The 17,411-nt window shown below is 37.1% G+C and overlaps 1 protein-coding gene across 21 annotated transcripts in view; it reads left to right on the top strand.

Annotated features, from left to right (window-relative positions):
- The window catches only part of cacna1ba (calcium channel, voltage-dependent, N type, alpha 1B subunit, a), a 132,419-nt gene that overhangs the window by 9,087 nt on the left and 105,921 nt on the right, over positions 1 to 17,411 (top strand). The gene's annotated exons all lie outside the window — the stretch shown is intronic.

The raw sequence follows: 17,411 nt of genomic DNA, 5'->3' as shown, positions 1-17,411 counted from the left end.
CTAATCCATATGAATCGAGCGGTTTAGTCCAAATTTTCTGAAGAGACACGATCACTTAAACAGATTGAATTTAGGCTTTTATTCACATATAAACATTGATCAGCGAACATAAACAGAAGCTCAACCGAACCTGCTTGATGCGCGCGAACAAACCTCATTGGTTCTTGCGGAAGCTCAAAGGAACTGCGTAACACACGAGAATGAACCTCATTGGTTCTTGCACGTCAAGCAAGCATGCTTGAGTTTCCCTTAACTATAACTGATGTGTGCGTTGATGAATGTTTCTATGTGAATAAAAGCTTAAATTAAATCTGTTAATCATATAAAGCAAACTTGTCTTGGGTTAATTTGGGTTAAAGCATTTAATTATGATTTAGAAAAGATGCTCAAACTCAAATATATGGTGGCTGAGAGAGCTCAAAGCATTGCAACTGAAGAAAACACATATAAATAGAAAAAAAACCCAACAAATTAAGAAAACACAACACAACCAAATACAGAAACGCGCTGCAAATAGCAACAAATGACAAACCTGGCTGGGACATGCTTGATGTTCAGTGTCTACTCATCAGTGGTGTTGTCAATGAACTGAAAAGTGAGTTTTTTTTGTTTATTTTAACATTCTGATCGTATGTGCGTTGTGAGTATTTGCAGTGCTTTTCTGTATTTGGTTGCGTTGTGGAGTATTTGCAACACATGTGTTGTCAAACTGATGAAGATGTTTTCTTAATTTGCTGGTGTTTTTCCTATTTGCATATGTTTTCTTCAGTTGCAGCGCGTTGAGCTCTCTCAGACACCGTACAGTTTACCTGGGAGCCACTCGCCTGGTGAACATTAGCAACAACTGCAAATGTTTATACAACATTCACTTTTTCATTATGCTGTTGTCTTATGCAATTGGCATGTGGTTACGCAACAATGTTAGCACAGTTTGTTGTTGTCATCGACTACGCCTTTAATAAGCCATATTGAAAAAAAAGGATATGTTAATATAATGTGCTGTTTTTTAAGAAAAATTTAAGAACAGTATAAGATAGCATTAAAAGTCAAACCGAAAGGCAGAAAATGAAAACCTATTTTCACTGGATTTAAGGATTTACTATAAATGCTTGAGAGTATGAAACTAGACGCTGGTCCAATGCTTTCTTTTCATTAAATGTATGTGCTTACTTTATATTTTACTCCTCCATCTGTTGAGGGTTGTGTAGGTGGTATAGAATATCCTGCTGCTTCTAACACAACGTCAAAAAACAAACTGAAGTTTTAAACACCATCTGTCCAGAGCTTTTGCTTTTGCCTTGTCCTGTTTGATCGCTGCAGTCTGGGGACGAATTGAGTCATGTTCCCACGAAAAATTGTAATATTCCTATTACTGGAGCTCTGTCTGTCTTCTATTTTGTTCTATTATCTAGTTCTAACTCCCTGTGTGCGCCTAACTGTATGTGGTAAAGATGTTGTATATATTGATCACTTTTACTGCATTGAGTAACAGCCTCTGCTGTGTCTATTCCACCTTCCTGTTGAAGAGATAGATTTTGCAGTAGTTGCACCTCTTAAAGCAATATCCTGATTTCCTCTCTCTTGATTCTCTGGGAGTAGATTGGGTTTCTGTGGTTGCCACAGAGGACCTTTACCTGTCAATATTGGTGTGTTCCTGTGGGTGACTGAAGTAATTTGCTTGAAGGGAGTCACAGTATTTTAGACAATCAAGGTGTTGCAATCCTCCCTTGGTGCTGGCCAAACATGCTGATGTCATTAATTGATGAGGACAATGTCAAATGCATTGAGTTGTCAGTGTTTAAAAACAAGGTGATGAACTCATTTGTGATTGATCTCTGTGTGGATTCTCTCTGCTCTATGTATCATGTTGTGACCTCTGGCATAGAGAAGAGTCAGATCTGTGCATATTTTAGCACATTGAGCAGGTTAAGAGGTGTGGAATTGAACGATTGTGAATTCTGCATTAAAGCTGAGCATATTGAATCTACTCTCCCACTGTTGCTACATTTTCCTTGATCTCTGGTAATGTTTAAAGTAGGGATTAGGGTTGTCATGATACCAGTTTTCAGTAGTTGATTCCAATGCCAGTAAAATCCCTTGATTCTCAATAAGAATGTTGTTTTTTTAAGGGGCCCCTCACATGATATGCGGACAAAAAATATATATATAGTGGCCATGAATTAAGAATTTGTTTTCTTGTTTTTTAAAATTGTGTGCACAAATTAAGAATTAGTTCCCTGACTTATTAATTAATTCCCTCGTTTTACTAAATCATGGTAATTTTGAACTAATTCGTCATTCCCTCGTTTTGATTTAGCTAAAACGAGAACGAACTGTTAATTTGTGGCACAATATACTTTTTTTGCTCTGCATGTAATGTGCGGGGCTCCATAGTTTTTGATACCACAGCATACTAATATGCTAAGAAACATGTTCTTGTTTAAGTAGTTGTAATTAATTATATTAAATGTTTATTTATATTAAATATTCAATATCAAATATTAATATGAAAATGAATACATTTAACATTTAAAAATGACTTTCTTTCTTCTGAGGAACCTAAACACAACATTCGAGCCCATTGACTTGCCTTGTATATAGACAATACATTTTTTTTTAAATCTTGTATTTTTTCCACTGAAGAAAAAAGTCATATTGTTTAGAAGCAACATGAGGGTGAGTAAATAATCACAGAATTTTCATTTTTAGGTGAAATATCCCTAGTAGAGACAGTTTATGTGCATTCAGTCCTTTGTGAAATAAGATATCAATAAACACGTCTTTACCGCTGTGATTCAGCAGCTGTGCACAACACAATGTTTTGTTCGGAGGGGTTAGCCTCTGAAAAACCTCTGAGGTTTCGCCTGAGAGCAGCTGAAGAGGCTTATAGATGTTCTGTCGCTGCCTCCTGTTGAGGCACATCACTGAGACACAGTGGGGGGCTTCAGTCTGACAAGTGTCAGTGTGTTTTGAGTGAGAGGTGGGTGTTAGGTTTGCAGGGAGGGTTTTAGATTAAATAACGACCAATTAGCACTCTCTCTGGCTTGATCTCTCTCGCTCTCTCCTAGTGCTGTGCAGTGGTATTCTGAAATGAGGAGGCAAAGTCCGCACTTAAGGTTTTTTTTCTTTTTCATAAATGTAAATTCATTTCTCAGTTACACTTAATGTTGTCACATTTTCCTGGTTAAATAAACATAAAAAATGAACTACAATTCTATTTTATCACAAGCAGAAAATTTAGTGGCACACCTTAAATCAGCCTGCAGTTATTCACGTTTTTCTGAATTACTCAATGCCTTGGTAATAAATAGACTTACCTAAATTACAATGTGCAGTTTTATTTTAAGTTTGCAAGGCTCCAGATTAACATTTGAGGGCAGCATTATCATTCATAATGTCTAAATAATAATTCTAAAGCAAAACGTTTGAAAATATATATTAGGGACTGGAAATGCCAGCCATCTACTGGTTACAATGGTAATTTAATGTCTTTTTTATTTTTAAATAAGTGTGAGTTTTCCTACATCTTGAAACTTTTATTTTTATAAATGGGGGTAATCTTTGAAAGATAAGCAAATAATGTTTTGGTCATCACATTAAAAATAACATTTAAATATTTGAAGTGTTGGAAAAAGATGTGCGCAGTACTTGAAAGCATTTTTCTATTCCTGCCAAACTTCCATGGTTACAGTTTGTGTTACTACATTAAATCCATGGCGAATGTTGTTAATTTGTGGACTGAAAGCCCTCTATAACTTCATTCATGGCACAATGTTTCTCCTGAGGCAGGATTTATCGTACAAACCAATAATTTTCAACCAAAAACCAACCATAACCAGTCATATCCAATCATAACGCGATGGAGGCATTGCCTCGTCTCACGGGACATTCCCCCATTTAAACCCACCACACACTTTATGGGTCTGTTAAAACTCAATGGGCTCAGGGGAGACAAGAGATACGCAGACTCCCGCTGTACCTTCACCTGCTGTTGGACAGTGTTACTTTAGAAAAATTAGTGATTTATACACTTTTTTTTTCTTTTTTTTAAATGTCACATTTTGTAATATTTGCGCTGTTTTACTTTTGTAATATGGATTATTTTCTCATCCACTTTTTTTAAGGAAGCTCTGCCTCCCCTGCTTGGAGGAAATGCCCCTGCTCTTTCCATATAGCATCTGCACTGCTACTAGCATCTCAAGCAAGTTTCCCTTTGTTATTTGGGTTTTTGTTTACTCTAACAAAACCTGCCACTAAGGTACTTTCTGTAAAGAAATGATTACTGAAGCTTGTCTGTAGGGTATTTCCGAACACTCTTTTGGGACAGCTTTTAGTCTGTTTTGGCTTTTTGAAAGGAGGAGGGGGGTGCTCTGAGCTGATTTGGGGGAAAAAAATCACACTGTTTAAAGGTGCTCTAAGTGATCCTGGGTGGAGTAACTTCCTGTTGACGTTTGAAGTGTTGTGAAACAAAACAGAGGCTAGCTAGACCCTCCCTCCTCCTCCTCCTCCCCCTCCCCACCGTGCTTCCTGAAACAGTCATGAACACGCATTTAAAATCATTCTTGTCTGTTATTGGCTGGAGCATGTTTATTATGTTTTGTGGTCCAGGCTGCACCAGTTTGTTTTTATTGCCGTTTTCAGAGCTTGTGGCGACTACAGAGACCGTGTTTTTTTACAGTGTGTTCAGGGGACAGGCAGCTAGCGGATAGTGAGGAGATGTTTCCTGTATGTGACAAAAAATGTTTTGGCCTAAAAACGCGTGACATCACTTAGAGCACCTTTAAGATAATTATTTTAGCCTATTGAACCCAGAACAGAAAATATTAGGAAATACGCCTATATATATATATATATATATATATATATATATATATATATATATATATATATATATATATATATATATATATATATATATGCTCATTTTAGAAGAAATGAGGAAGAAATGAGCACTTAGAGGCTTTTGCATCTGAAGTCTTCATATATATATATATATATATATATATATATATATATATATAGTTTTTGCCTGTTTTTATTGACAAACAGTGAAAAGTGACAGGAAATTATAGGTTGAGAGATATGGACACAAGGCTCAATGATTCTGAAGCACATGCATTAACAACTCAGACTGCCTCATACTTCTGTACAGATTTGTTTAATGCAGCTCTGTTTTTATTAATTATTTTAATTATTTCAATTAGACTCCATGAAATCAAAATTGGAGTTTCATGCCTCCTTATCTATTAGCTTTGAAGCTATCTATGAGTTAGTGTCCTTCTAAAAGTTGACAAAATGGACTTTTAGCAGATAAAAACTTCCCTTTTATAAAAGGAAATGTATTAACCCAGAAAAGAAGTGATTTCATGGATCTTTAAGATCGTACTGAACTCTTGAGTTGTTGTTGCAGGTGGGGAATATTTAGTATTAATGATGAAGGCCCTTTAATTAATCTTTGAGGCAAGTCCTTGGCCCTTAAAATCATGCAGACAGCTGTAATAAGTTTTTTTTTTTTTTTTTTTTAATTTCCAGCAATACTTCAGCAGTGATGTAAAGAGGTCAAGGTAGGTTGGCCTCTTTACTGTGAGCTGAGACATACAGCAAGGGAATAATTATTTCTGTAGTCTCCTCTGTTTTCAGTTGTCCTCTGTTCACCTCACTGTGTCTGTTTGCTCTTGTGTAACAGTATGTGTGCGTGCATCTAAAATGAACCTCCAGACTCAATATTCTACTGCTGCATTTATTCTGATTGCGCTCTGAAATCTGGTGGTTTGAGGGAAGCAGTTGGAGAAATCAGCTGTCATTTAATCCTAAACAGTGAGCAGCGGCCCAGTCAAATATTTGAAAGCGGCTCTGTCTCATAAAGAAACGCAAACAATATTTCAGAGCCTGTCAGTTCAGGTCAGGCCTCTTCAGTCTCTTTGAACGGGCTATAATTTGAAATCTATTTCATCACATTCTCTCCTGAGTCACATGGGTCTCTAATAGAGGGATTGTCTGTTTACACACAGGGATGTAGTAACAGGACTGCTGTTTGCTTTGGATAGAGCCATTAGAGTCGTATGACCTTTGTGACTCAGCTCTTCTTTATAGAGAAACAAACAAATACACTGATATAAAAATCAGTAAACAGCTATGAATCATATTCTCTTCGGTTTTAGGTTGGATGGCCTGGCTGTGAAAAAGTCATTTTAAATCATGAAAATGGCCTTTATTAGGAATTACGATTTATATTACCTGCTCACTCTCCAATAAAACATTTTCCCTGAAATGAGACTCACACGCAGGGCATCATATTTCACTGTTACACCATGTTTTAACTAGACACATTGTGACAAGTTTCAAGCGATTTAAAGGTGCCCTAGATTGTTTTTTTAAAAGATTTAATATAAGTCCTAGGTGTCCCCTGAATGTGTCTGTGAAGTTTCAGCTCAAAATACCGCATAGATTTTTTTTAATAAATTTTTTTAACTGCCTATTTTGGGGCATCATTAACTATGCACTGATTTTTTCAGCGCGCCGCCCCTTTAAGAGATGCGCTCCCTCTGCCCCACGAGCTCTCGACTATATATACATCGCATAATCAAAGTTCACACAGCTAATATAACCCTCAAATGGATCTTTACAAGATGTTCATCATGCATGCTGTATGCATGCTTCGAATTATGTGAGTAAAGTATTTATTTAGATGGTTACGTTTGATTCTGTGTGAGTTTGAGGCTATGCTCTGTGGCTAAAGCTAACATTACACACTGTTGGAGAGATTTATAAAGAATGAAGTTGTGTTTATGCATTATACAGACTGCATGTGTTTAAAAATGAAAATAGCGACGGCTCTCTCGTCTCCGTGAATACAGTAAGAAACGATGGTAACTTTAACCACATTTAACAGTACATTAGCAATATGCTAATGAAACATTTAGAAAGACAATTTACAAATATCACTAAAAATATCATGATATCATGGATCATGTCAGTTATTATTGCTCCATCTGCCATTTTTCGCTGTTGTTCTTGCTTGCTTACCTTGTCTGTGCACAGATCCAGCCGTTAATACTGCCTTTCCTTGTCTAATGGGTCGAATGGGCTGGCATATTGGGGTCATACATATTAATGATCCCGACTGTTACGTAACAGTCGGTGTTATGTTGAGATCCGAGTGTTTTCCGGAAGTCTTTTAAACAAATGAGATTTACACAAGAAGGAGGAAACAATGGGGTTTGAAACTCAATGTATGTCTTTTCCATGTACTGAACTCTTGTTATTTAACTATGCCGAGGTAAATTCAAATTCTGATTCAAGGGCACCTTTAAGTTAGAGCTGAAATTGTTTCTGATCTGAGCTGCGTATTTAATTTATGTGGGAAATCAGAATATTTTGCAAAATCTATTCAGAATAAATCTGCAGTTCCATACCATGTGTTCAGATCTGGGGAAATTGGTGCAAAATGGTGAAACGGAAGTTGTAGTGTCATGTTTCTTTGTCTGGCAGCAAATTATTTAGTCACATGAATTTTTTTGCATGCACATCTAGGAATTTATTCAATAAATGTGTTTCCACTGTAGTTTCTGCATGTCTTCCACTGAATAAACAATGTATGTATTTAATGGACATTTTGGATTTTTTCCCCACATTTTGGTGTTTCCATCCATTATTTTCCATAACATTATGTATCTTAAACACACTACAAAAATACAGTAAACAGTAATATTATTACAATTTAAATGAAATGCTTTATATGTTAATATATTTTAATTTATTCCTGTGATGGCAAAGTTGAATTGTTACATTTGATCGATTTAATGCGCCATTGCTGAATAAAAGCACTTACTGACCCCAAACTTTTGAACAGTAGTGTATGCTGATAGAAACCCAGCTCATGACTTCCTGATTAACAGTCTCTGTTAACCTCAAATGTGTATGAAAGTCACAGTACACTTCCAGTACACATCATGAACTATAGATGAGGCTTATTCGGTCATCCCTGGAGACCCATGGGGATGATGCGACAGCTACTGGGGTCAGGCAGAGTTTTGTTATGAAATGCTGTGACATTCGGACAGGTGTGTGAGGAAACCCTGCTGGGTGGAGTCTCTCTGCAGTGACAGCGTGTCACCTTTCACCACAAACCACAGCGCCTCTGTTCGCTAAACACACCTATACACACACATCAAGCTGTGTAAATGTTGAAGACGGTGGACGCTGATGGTGTGATCCCTGCGGATGCATTATTCAGCATGCCTTGCACGTCCAGTAGCCAGATGTCGGTGTTATTGCAGTGGGTATTTTAAGCAGATCGCCAAGCAAACAAACAAATAAAAATAGCTTGTAGTGTGAATCCTAGTACTTAATTGAGTGGGTGACGAGGGCTGATGTTTGTCCCCTGATAGCATCCCATAATGCTCTCAGGATCTCTACTTTTCTTTGGGGTCCTCTTGCTTACTTCTCTTCCAATCTTACATCACTCTCCTCTCGTTTGCCTCCTGGAATACTTCTCCTTTTCCCAACAGACCTCTCTTTCTTTCATCTTCCCTGATTCATTCACTTTCCCTCTTATCATCCATTTCTCTTAAGTCTTTGTTTCTTCTTTTGCTTGTATCACTCTACGCATCCGCATGCTCAGACAGTGGCTGTTAGCAGGAAGTTGAGTTGACAAGAGGAAGCGTTGATGCTTTAATGCTATTAGCTGGCCGTGTTGAGAGAGAGACACTCATTAGTCACTGAATATAAGAACTGACAGCGAGTGCAGTCTGCATCGATTACCTTATTTTGTTACTAGCATGTTTTCCCTGGGCATCCATTTCTCTGGTTGCCAGAAAGAGTTGGGAGATTTGGTGAATTTTTTTAAAGGTGCAATATGTATAATTTGGGAGTATCTATTGACAGAAATGCAATATAATATACATAACTATGTTTTCAGTGGTGTATAAAGACCTTACATAATGAAGCATAATGTTTTTATTACGTTAGAATGAGCCCTTTCTATCTACATACACCGTGGGTCCTCTTACATGTCAAGTCACCATTATGCGCCGGCTTGTTTCTTCCATAGCCCTAAACGGACAAACTGCTCTACAGAACGCATTTAGTCGCTAAATGCCGGATGTCTCGGAAGACGACATCTTTGTCTTGTGTCGGCCAGACGGCCACCATAGATTCTCTGAAAGGGGAGGGGTGAGCGCCATTAGTTGCAATTCGCAACATCACCGCTAGATGCCGCTAAAATTCACACATTGCACCTTTAAAGTCTTTTGGTGCCTGGTCCAGTAAGTGTCTGGAAATTGCACATATTCAGCATGGGGCCATTTATGTTATGCGTAGATTTGGTATAATTCTATGCTTAATATAAATAAAATATTAGTAACATTTATTAATTTCATTATTAGTAATTAATAATTGTATATAAATATGCATAGCATACTGTGTATAAAATTGGTAAAGAAAATGGGGTCGCTGCATCTTTCTATCGATCAGGTTCTTGGTCTGAATTAGGCTTGCTGTGATAATCGGTGTTACATGGTGTTCGGCTCCAACACCAGTTACATCACTTGCCCACCGCAGAACTTCTCCCACCATCTTTTAGATTTTTATATAGTAATAAAAATCAATTATTTTGGTTAGAGAACAGACACTACAATTAAAAACCGAACGCTTCTGCTCAATTCAGCATGAGCCGAACTAGAGTCGCAGCACAGATCAGCAGCAGGAGTCAGATTTCATTTATCAGCATGGTGTGTATACTGTGCTAAATAAAAGTTTAAAAGTATAAAAGTTCTATGTTTAATATAAGTGAGTTTGTCATTGTTCTGTTTTGTTGTTGTATTTTTCCTTAAGAATAATTATGAACCCACCATTCAAATGAACGCCTCCCCCGATTTGCCGCTAATTCGAAAGCGAAGGTAAAATATGCATGGCAGCACAGGCATTCATAATAGATTTAAAAGTGAGGTGGAAAAAAGGGAAAAACTTCCAACGTTCCCTCTCTTGAAGGGAAGGTGGGATCTCATGCTTTCAAAGCTAGCTTGCTATTGCCTCTCCGAAATTATCTAGCCTACCTTTAAAGTCTTTTTTTTATTGTTATCACCACATAATAATCTTGTCACCTTTGGTACACTGCCGAAGGGACCTGAATTTTAAATGACTGATCGAAGACCTCCAAAGGGGACAAATTATGTGGTCATCCAGTGACTATAAATAAGTGTTAAATGCTCGATCACTCTTTAATGATAAGATGACCTGAAGTCATGATTAGAGATATGTTGAGCTGAGTGGTGCTCACAGAGGAAAGCTGTTATCCATAACAAGAGACACATGATGCGTTGTGTCTGGCACTCCTCACATTATCTCCACATAAAGCATTGATCTGTGGTTATTGTCTAAAGAGCTTGAATGCACTCACATTACGCAGAGCTCACAAATGATTGCCTATTAGTCGCTTGTTCGATTTCAGTGATTTTTATTTTAAGGGCTTTTTCCTTTTTTTTTCCTTTTTTTTTTTTTTTTTTTTAGAATAATTTGACCATGGCCTCTAGGTTAAATGAGTTTTCCCTCCAGGTTTTGGTCAATTTGATCTGTTTGTGAAGATAAGTATGCCTTCATGGACACTGTACAGGGAGTTTTTCTGAATTATTTTTGTACTCACCATATCTAATATTTATATGGCCTACTAAGCTACAAGAGCACTGAGCTCTTTGATTGATTCTTCATTTTGATGTGGCCACTGTGGTCCTGTGACCTATTTGCTCTCATAAGTTCTTAATATTTAATTCCCTGGTACTCTATCTATCTATCTATCTATCTATCTATCTATCTATCCATCCATCCATCCATCCATCCATCCATCCATCCATCCATCCATCCATCCATCCATCCATCCATCCATCCATCCATCCATCCATCCATCCATCCATCCATCCATCCATCCATCCATCCATCCATCCATCCATCCTCAGTTTGTCTTTTCATTTTGCAAAGTTTTGGAAAATGAAAATCATCAAGTTTTGCAGTTTTACTGTGGACATTCTTGTTTTATTGAATCTGTTATTACTTTTTCATTTGTATACTGGGATGGGTCACTTAATCTAAAAAAATACAAATCGATTACAGGGTATTGTTAAAGTGTGTAATAAGATTGTTGGCCTCACTTTGAAGACCAAGTTAATTATGAGAGATCCCAGCCTTCCCTTGCAGAATGTTTTTAAATTGCTTCCTTCTACTCATAGATATTATCTGCCATTTTGTTGGAATTATAGATTTAAAAATTCTATTGTACCAGCTGCCATTGGTTTTTTAAATTATTCTAGGTAAATTAATTATGGAAGCCAAGTGTGTGTTTGTGTGTGTGTGTTGTAGTGTTGTGTGTGCTTTGTTAATTGTATGGTTTACTGCTGGCTGTGAAACAAATTGCCCCTTGGGGATAATAAAGTTGACCTTACCTTACCTTACCTTACCTTACCTTACCTTACCTCTCTTCAAATTATGGAATTGAATTGATGTAATTCTGAATGTATTAAATATACAGTGCTCATTTTAAACACTAAAACATTTAAACATTTTAAACAATATCTCAATGAACACAAAAACAATTTCCAAAATGTTGACAAGACTATGTTTTTTATAACATCTGTTTAACTTATAACATGAAAGTAAAGTTAAAATTTCAGGTTTACTCAAATTAGGGTGATGCAAAAAAGAGTACACCCCACTGAAAGTCTCTGGAGCAAAGCTAAATTTTAGACTACAAATGTCTAATTTAACAAGAATTCAACCACAGGTGAGTCTAATTATTCTTTACGCAGGTGTCCAGCAGACAGTTGACTATAAAAGGGTGTTAAAATCCCTTCCCATTTCATGCTGTCAGCAATGGCACCACACGGAATAGAAATGTCACAAGACCTGAGAAAGAAAATAATTTCTTTACACCAGAAAGGTGAAGGCTACAAGAAGACCAGCAAAGCTTAACTTATCAGTCAGAATACTGTAGCAAAAGTGGTACAAAAATGTAAAAAAGATGGAACTGCAACCATCTCACAGAAACGTCCAGGTCGTCCACGGAAGTTAACACCTCAACAGGAGCGTCCTCTGATGAGAAGGGTTGAAGAAAATTGGCATGCAAGTTCACTGCAGTTATCTAAAGAAGTAGAAAGCCAAACTGGGATGACTATTTCCCATGACACAATACGACAAATACGACTGCAGACTGGCATTCATCTGTGCCATCCATGAAAGAAGCCTCTCCTGAAGCCCAGGCACAAAAGACTTTGCCAGGGACTACTGGGACTCTATACTCTGGAGTGATGAGACCAAGATAAATGTTTTTGGAACTGATGGCTTCAAAACTGAATGGCGTTGCAAAGGTGAGGAATACAAATAAAAATGCATGGTGCCTACAGTGAAACATGGTGGTGGCAGTGTCCTTATGTGTGGCTGCATGAATGCTGCTGGTGTCGGGGAGCTGCATTTCATTGATGGCATCATGAATTCACAGATGTACTGCTCTATACTGAAAGAGAAGATGCTACCATCACTCCGTGCCTTTGGTCGTTGTACACTTTTCCAACATGACAATGATCCTAAACACACATCTAAGGCCACTGTTGGATTTCTGAAGAAGAACAGGGTGAAAGTGATTCAGTGGCTCCTGATCGGAGCCCAATAGAACACCTGAATGTGTCTGTGAAGATTCAGCTTAAAATACCCCATAGATTTTTTAAATTAATTTTTTTAACTGCCTATTTTGGGGCATCATTAAATATGCGCCGATTCAGGCTGCGGCCCCTTTAAATTCTCGTGCTCCCCGCCCCGAGCTTGTGACTGCCTTAAACATCATAAACAAAGATCACACAGCTAATATAACCCTCAAAATGGATCTTTACAAAGTTTTCGTCATGCAACATGGCTAATCACGTAAGTATGGTATTTATTTGGATGTTTAAATTTGATTCTGAATGAGTTTGATGGTGCTCCATGGCTAAAGCTAACATTACACACTGTTGGAGAGATTTATAAAGAACGAAGTTGTGTTTATGAATTATACAGACTACAAGTGTTTAAAAAATGAAAATAACGACAGTCTTGTCTCCGTGAATACAGTAAGAAACGATGGTAACTTTAACCACATTTAACAGTACATTAGCAACATGCTAACGAAACATTTATAAAGACAATTAAAAAATATCACTAAAAATATAATGTTATCATGGATCATGTCAGTTATTATTGCTCCATCTGCCATTTTTCGCTATTGTCCTTGCTTGCTTACCTAGCCTGATGATTCAGCTGTGCACAGATCCGTACTGGCTGCCCTTGTCTAATGCCTTGAACATGAGCTGGCATATGCAAATATTGGGGGCGTACATGTTAATGATCCCGACTGTTACGTAACAGTCTTGGTTATGTTGAGATTCGCCTGTTCTTCGGAGGTCTTTTAAACAAATGAGATTTATATAAGGAGGAGGAAACAATGGAGTTTGAGACTCACATTTAAACTTAGTCTTGTCAACATTTTGGAAATTGTTTTTGTGTTCATTTAGATATTGTTTAAAATGTTACTTTTCAAAGTCAGATGGATTGGTTTTAAGGCCTTCTGCTTTATATGATTTATAAGGCTGTGAGTGGTGTCTTGATATAGTGATGTGTTAAATGAGACTGGTATGCTCATCTTTTGAGCATGAGGTTTGTACATAAGATTGGAGAATGGCAGTGCAAACTCCCTCATGTTCCAAATTGTCTTGCCTTTTGTTTTCTTTTGTCCCCAGCTCCCAAAACTCATCTCTGTTTCTCCTTCTTTCCTCTTTTCTCTCGCTCTGTCTGTCATAGTGTTCTAATGAGAGCAGTGGAGGGAGACCTTTGTCTCTATGGTGATGAGACTGGGTGTCTCCAGTGTGTGTTTCCTTCTTGCTCAGTGGTTGGAAAAGCCCTTCACTTTCTCCCCTGATGAGTCAATACAGGTTCTAAAACAACACTTATTTAATCTAGAGTGTGGCCAATTTAAAAGAATGAATCTTATGGCTTCTACTGAGGCTTAAAGTAATAATTACAGGAAAAGGAGACACGCAGATGCATTTTTGGTATACAAACCTGTTCAAAGCAACAACGTCGCTCCCTCATGTCTAGAAAGCACATGTTAGCCCCAGGATAAGTTTACATTTGTGATGCTTCATGGATTACCACTGTCTGTCATGCATGTTTCATTCATGTCCCTGTGTTTGGATGAGGAAAAAATAAAAAGGACAGGGAAGATGCAGCTGTGTAGTTCGAATCTGCACAGCTATGAGCCCTCTCTACAATTATGGAGTAAGCCTGCCCTGTGCCTTCCCAGAATAATAGAGCCAAATTGTTTAATGAACTGTTTGGCTAACTGGTAAAATGCAAAATACACAGCTAGCATTTCTGTGTACATGCCTGAGCTGAGAATAATCATTTAGCGATGTTCCACTAATAATTTTTTTAGCCTTATTATTCATTTTCTGTCTAGAAATATTTACAACTGTTATTAAATCATTAGCCTAGAATGGAGTTTAAAAGAACAGTTTACCCAAAAATACAATTCTGTCATTTACCTATTCTCATGTCATTACAGATTCTTCATTTTCTGATGAATTTTGACAATAAAAGTAGTCCTTAAGGTTATAGCAATATGAGAGTGTTTCCCCCTTTGCTGTATCTCACAAATTATTATTATTATTAGAAGTAGTAGTGGTATTTGTAGTATTTTAAACAAGTTGAAACAAGTGCAAAGCTAAAAAATAGTTCAAAATAATAGGCTTATATTAAATAAAAATCTCTGGTGTAATTAAACTTGCTTATTATTTTATTTTTTATTGTCATTTATTACTGTTTTTATATTATCAATCATTTTATTATAATATTTGAATATTTTATATTGAATTATTTCTGAACATTTGAAAGCTATGGCAGAGATGTATGAACTTAAATTTTGATCTTTTCTTCACATAGAGCTATTTTATGGTTTCAGATAACTTATAAAGTGCAAGCTTGACAGGGTCAAAATTAAAGATAGTTCACCCAAAAATGAAAATTATGTCATTTACTAACCCTCAAGTTGTTACAAACCTGTATAAATTTCTTTGTTCTGCCGTACACAAAGGAAGATATTTGTGAGAATGTTTGTAACCAAGCAGATCTCGACCCCCACTGACTACCATAATAGGAAAAAATTACTATGGCAGTCAATGGGGGGTGACATCTGCTTGGTTACAAACATTCTTCCAAATATCTTCCTTTGTGTACAGCCGAACAAAGAAATTCATACAGGTTTGGAACAACTTGAGGGGGAGTAAATTATGACAGAATTTTAATTTTTGGGTAAACTATCCCTTTAACTTTGTAAATGATGAGTGTATTTTAATTTTTTAGTGTACTGTCCCTTTAAGAATGCAACAGAATTCCTCTATAGATTCAGCCACCAGTACATAATGATTCCAGTGATCTCTTCCTTATTTAATCTAATCTGCCTTGCAAGGGAATTGATAGCTCATCTGCACAGCGGGTTCTGGAGGGTCATTACAGAGGGGTTATGGAATCCATTTACATATGTGCCATATGTTTTTATTATTGTTGTGATGTTGAGAGTTCTGCTTGCACCTCCGACCACTGAGAATGAGAGATATTCCATATTGCATTACAGAGAGATATTCAGTGGAATTAACAAATGGCTCTCAGATTAGGGACTCTATTCAACAAATGAAAAGTCTTTTTCTATTATTCCAATCATTTGATGGTAAATTTCCATCTTCATATGCATTTCTATTGTTTTTTCTGTGCCTCGTCCCCCTCAAATTACTTCATTATTTGTGTGAGAAAGTAATAATACATCCCAGCTACAGACTTTGTTCAATAGCTCAATGAAAAACACAGATATATAAGTGTTTGTTGTGTACTGCTCTCAAAAATTGTCACAAAATTGAAAAATTATCTCTCACCTCTACAGCACATACCTAGATTTCATCTATTTACACTTGCGGTGAAGTAGCACTGAGCAAATGCATTATTTATTCCTTTCTGAAGCCTGGTGAATTATAAAACATGTACGGCAATTTTCTAAAGCCGTGCAGTCAAATGCATTAGATTAATTGCAAAATATGCAGCTCTTGCATTTTTTCAGTTCATGACATTATTTGTTAAAGGGATAGTTCACCCAAAAATAAAAATTTGATGTTTATCTGCTTACCCACAGGGCATCCAAGATGTAGGTGACTTTGTTTCTTCAGTATAACACAAATGATGATTTTTAACTCCAACCGTTGCCGTCTGTAAGTCGTATAATGCATGGCAATGGGAACTCCATCTATAAGAGTAAAAAAAAACATGCACAGACAAATCCAAATTAAACCCTGCGGCTCGTGACGACACACTGATGTCCTAAGACACAAAATGAACGGTTTGTGCGAGAAAACGAACAGTATTTATATAATTTTTTACCTCTAATCCACCACTATGTCCAACTGCCTAGAGCATCCGGTGTGTGAGGTCTGAAAACACGCTCTGATACTTCAATGAGTGCGAGAGATCACTTCTGGCCACACACACCAAGGCAGTTGGACATAGTGGTGTATTAGTGGTAAAAAATTATAGAAATACTGTTTACACAAACCGATCATTTCGTGTCTTAGGACATCAATGTGTCGTCACGAGCTGCAGGGTATAATTTGTATTTGTCTGTGCATGTTTTTTTTTTTTACTCTTATAGATGGAGTTCCCATTGTCATGGATTATACGACTGACACACGGCAATGGTTGGAGTTAAAAATCATCATTTGTGTTCTACTGAAGAAACAAAGTCACTTACATCTTGGATGCCCTGTGGGTAAGCAGATAAACATCAAATTTTCATTTTTGGGTGAACTATCCCTTTAATATACGGTAACTATTAGAGCTTTCTTGCAGTTGCATGTCACCCATCAGTCTGACAGCATTCATGAATTTCTGATGGTCGTTTTTGACTTCACTTTCTTCAGGTATTTTAGACATGTCAGATCTTCTATCTCTAAAGACAGCGGTTTCCCTAATAATGTATTGTTTGGTTTAAGCACACAAAGAGAAGCCACATCACAGGCTTCTATTGGCTGGAGTAATAACCTGTCAGTTAAAGATCAGTCTAGAATAATGAATGGCAACTTAGCTGTGCTACTGACAGATTGACTTTGACCCCTCATCAGCTGATTTGTGTATAAAAGCTGAGTATTGTAGAAGCTGGAGATGCTGCCTGGAATGATGTTGGCACAGTCAGCTAAGATAAAAAGCCGAGCTGCTGCTCTTGGAACATCATTCATTTGTCTTCCAGTTGTCCTGTTGGCATGAAGACTGTTGGAAGAATCGCTCCTCCGTCGCTTGTTTTATTTTTACGGTTGAGTCTTCCTGCGCTGGGACATGAGCGCTGGAGTATAACT

The sequence above is a fragment of the Megalobrama amblycephala genome, linkage group LG4, assembly GCF_018812025.1.
Source record: "Megalobrama amblycephala isolate DHTTF-2021 linkage group LG4, ASM1881202v1, whole genome shotgun sequence".
NCBI classification, from domain to species: Eukaryota; Metazoa; Chordata; class Actinopteri; order Cypriniformes; family Xenocyprididae; genus Megalobrama; species Megalobrama amblycephala.
This window is presented reverse-complemented; position numbering and strand designations above follow the sequence as displayed.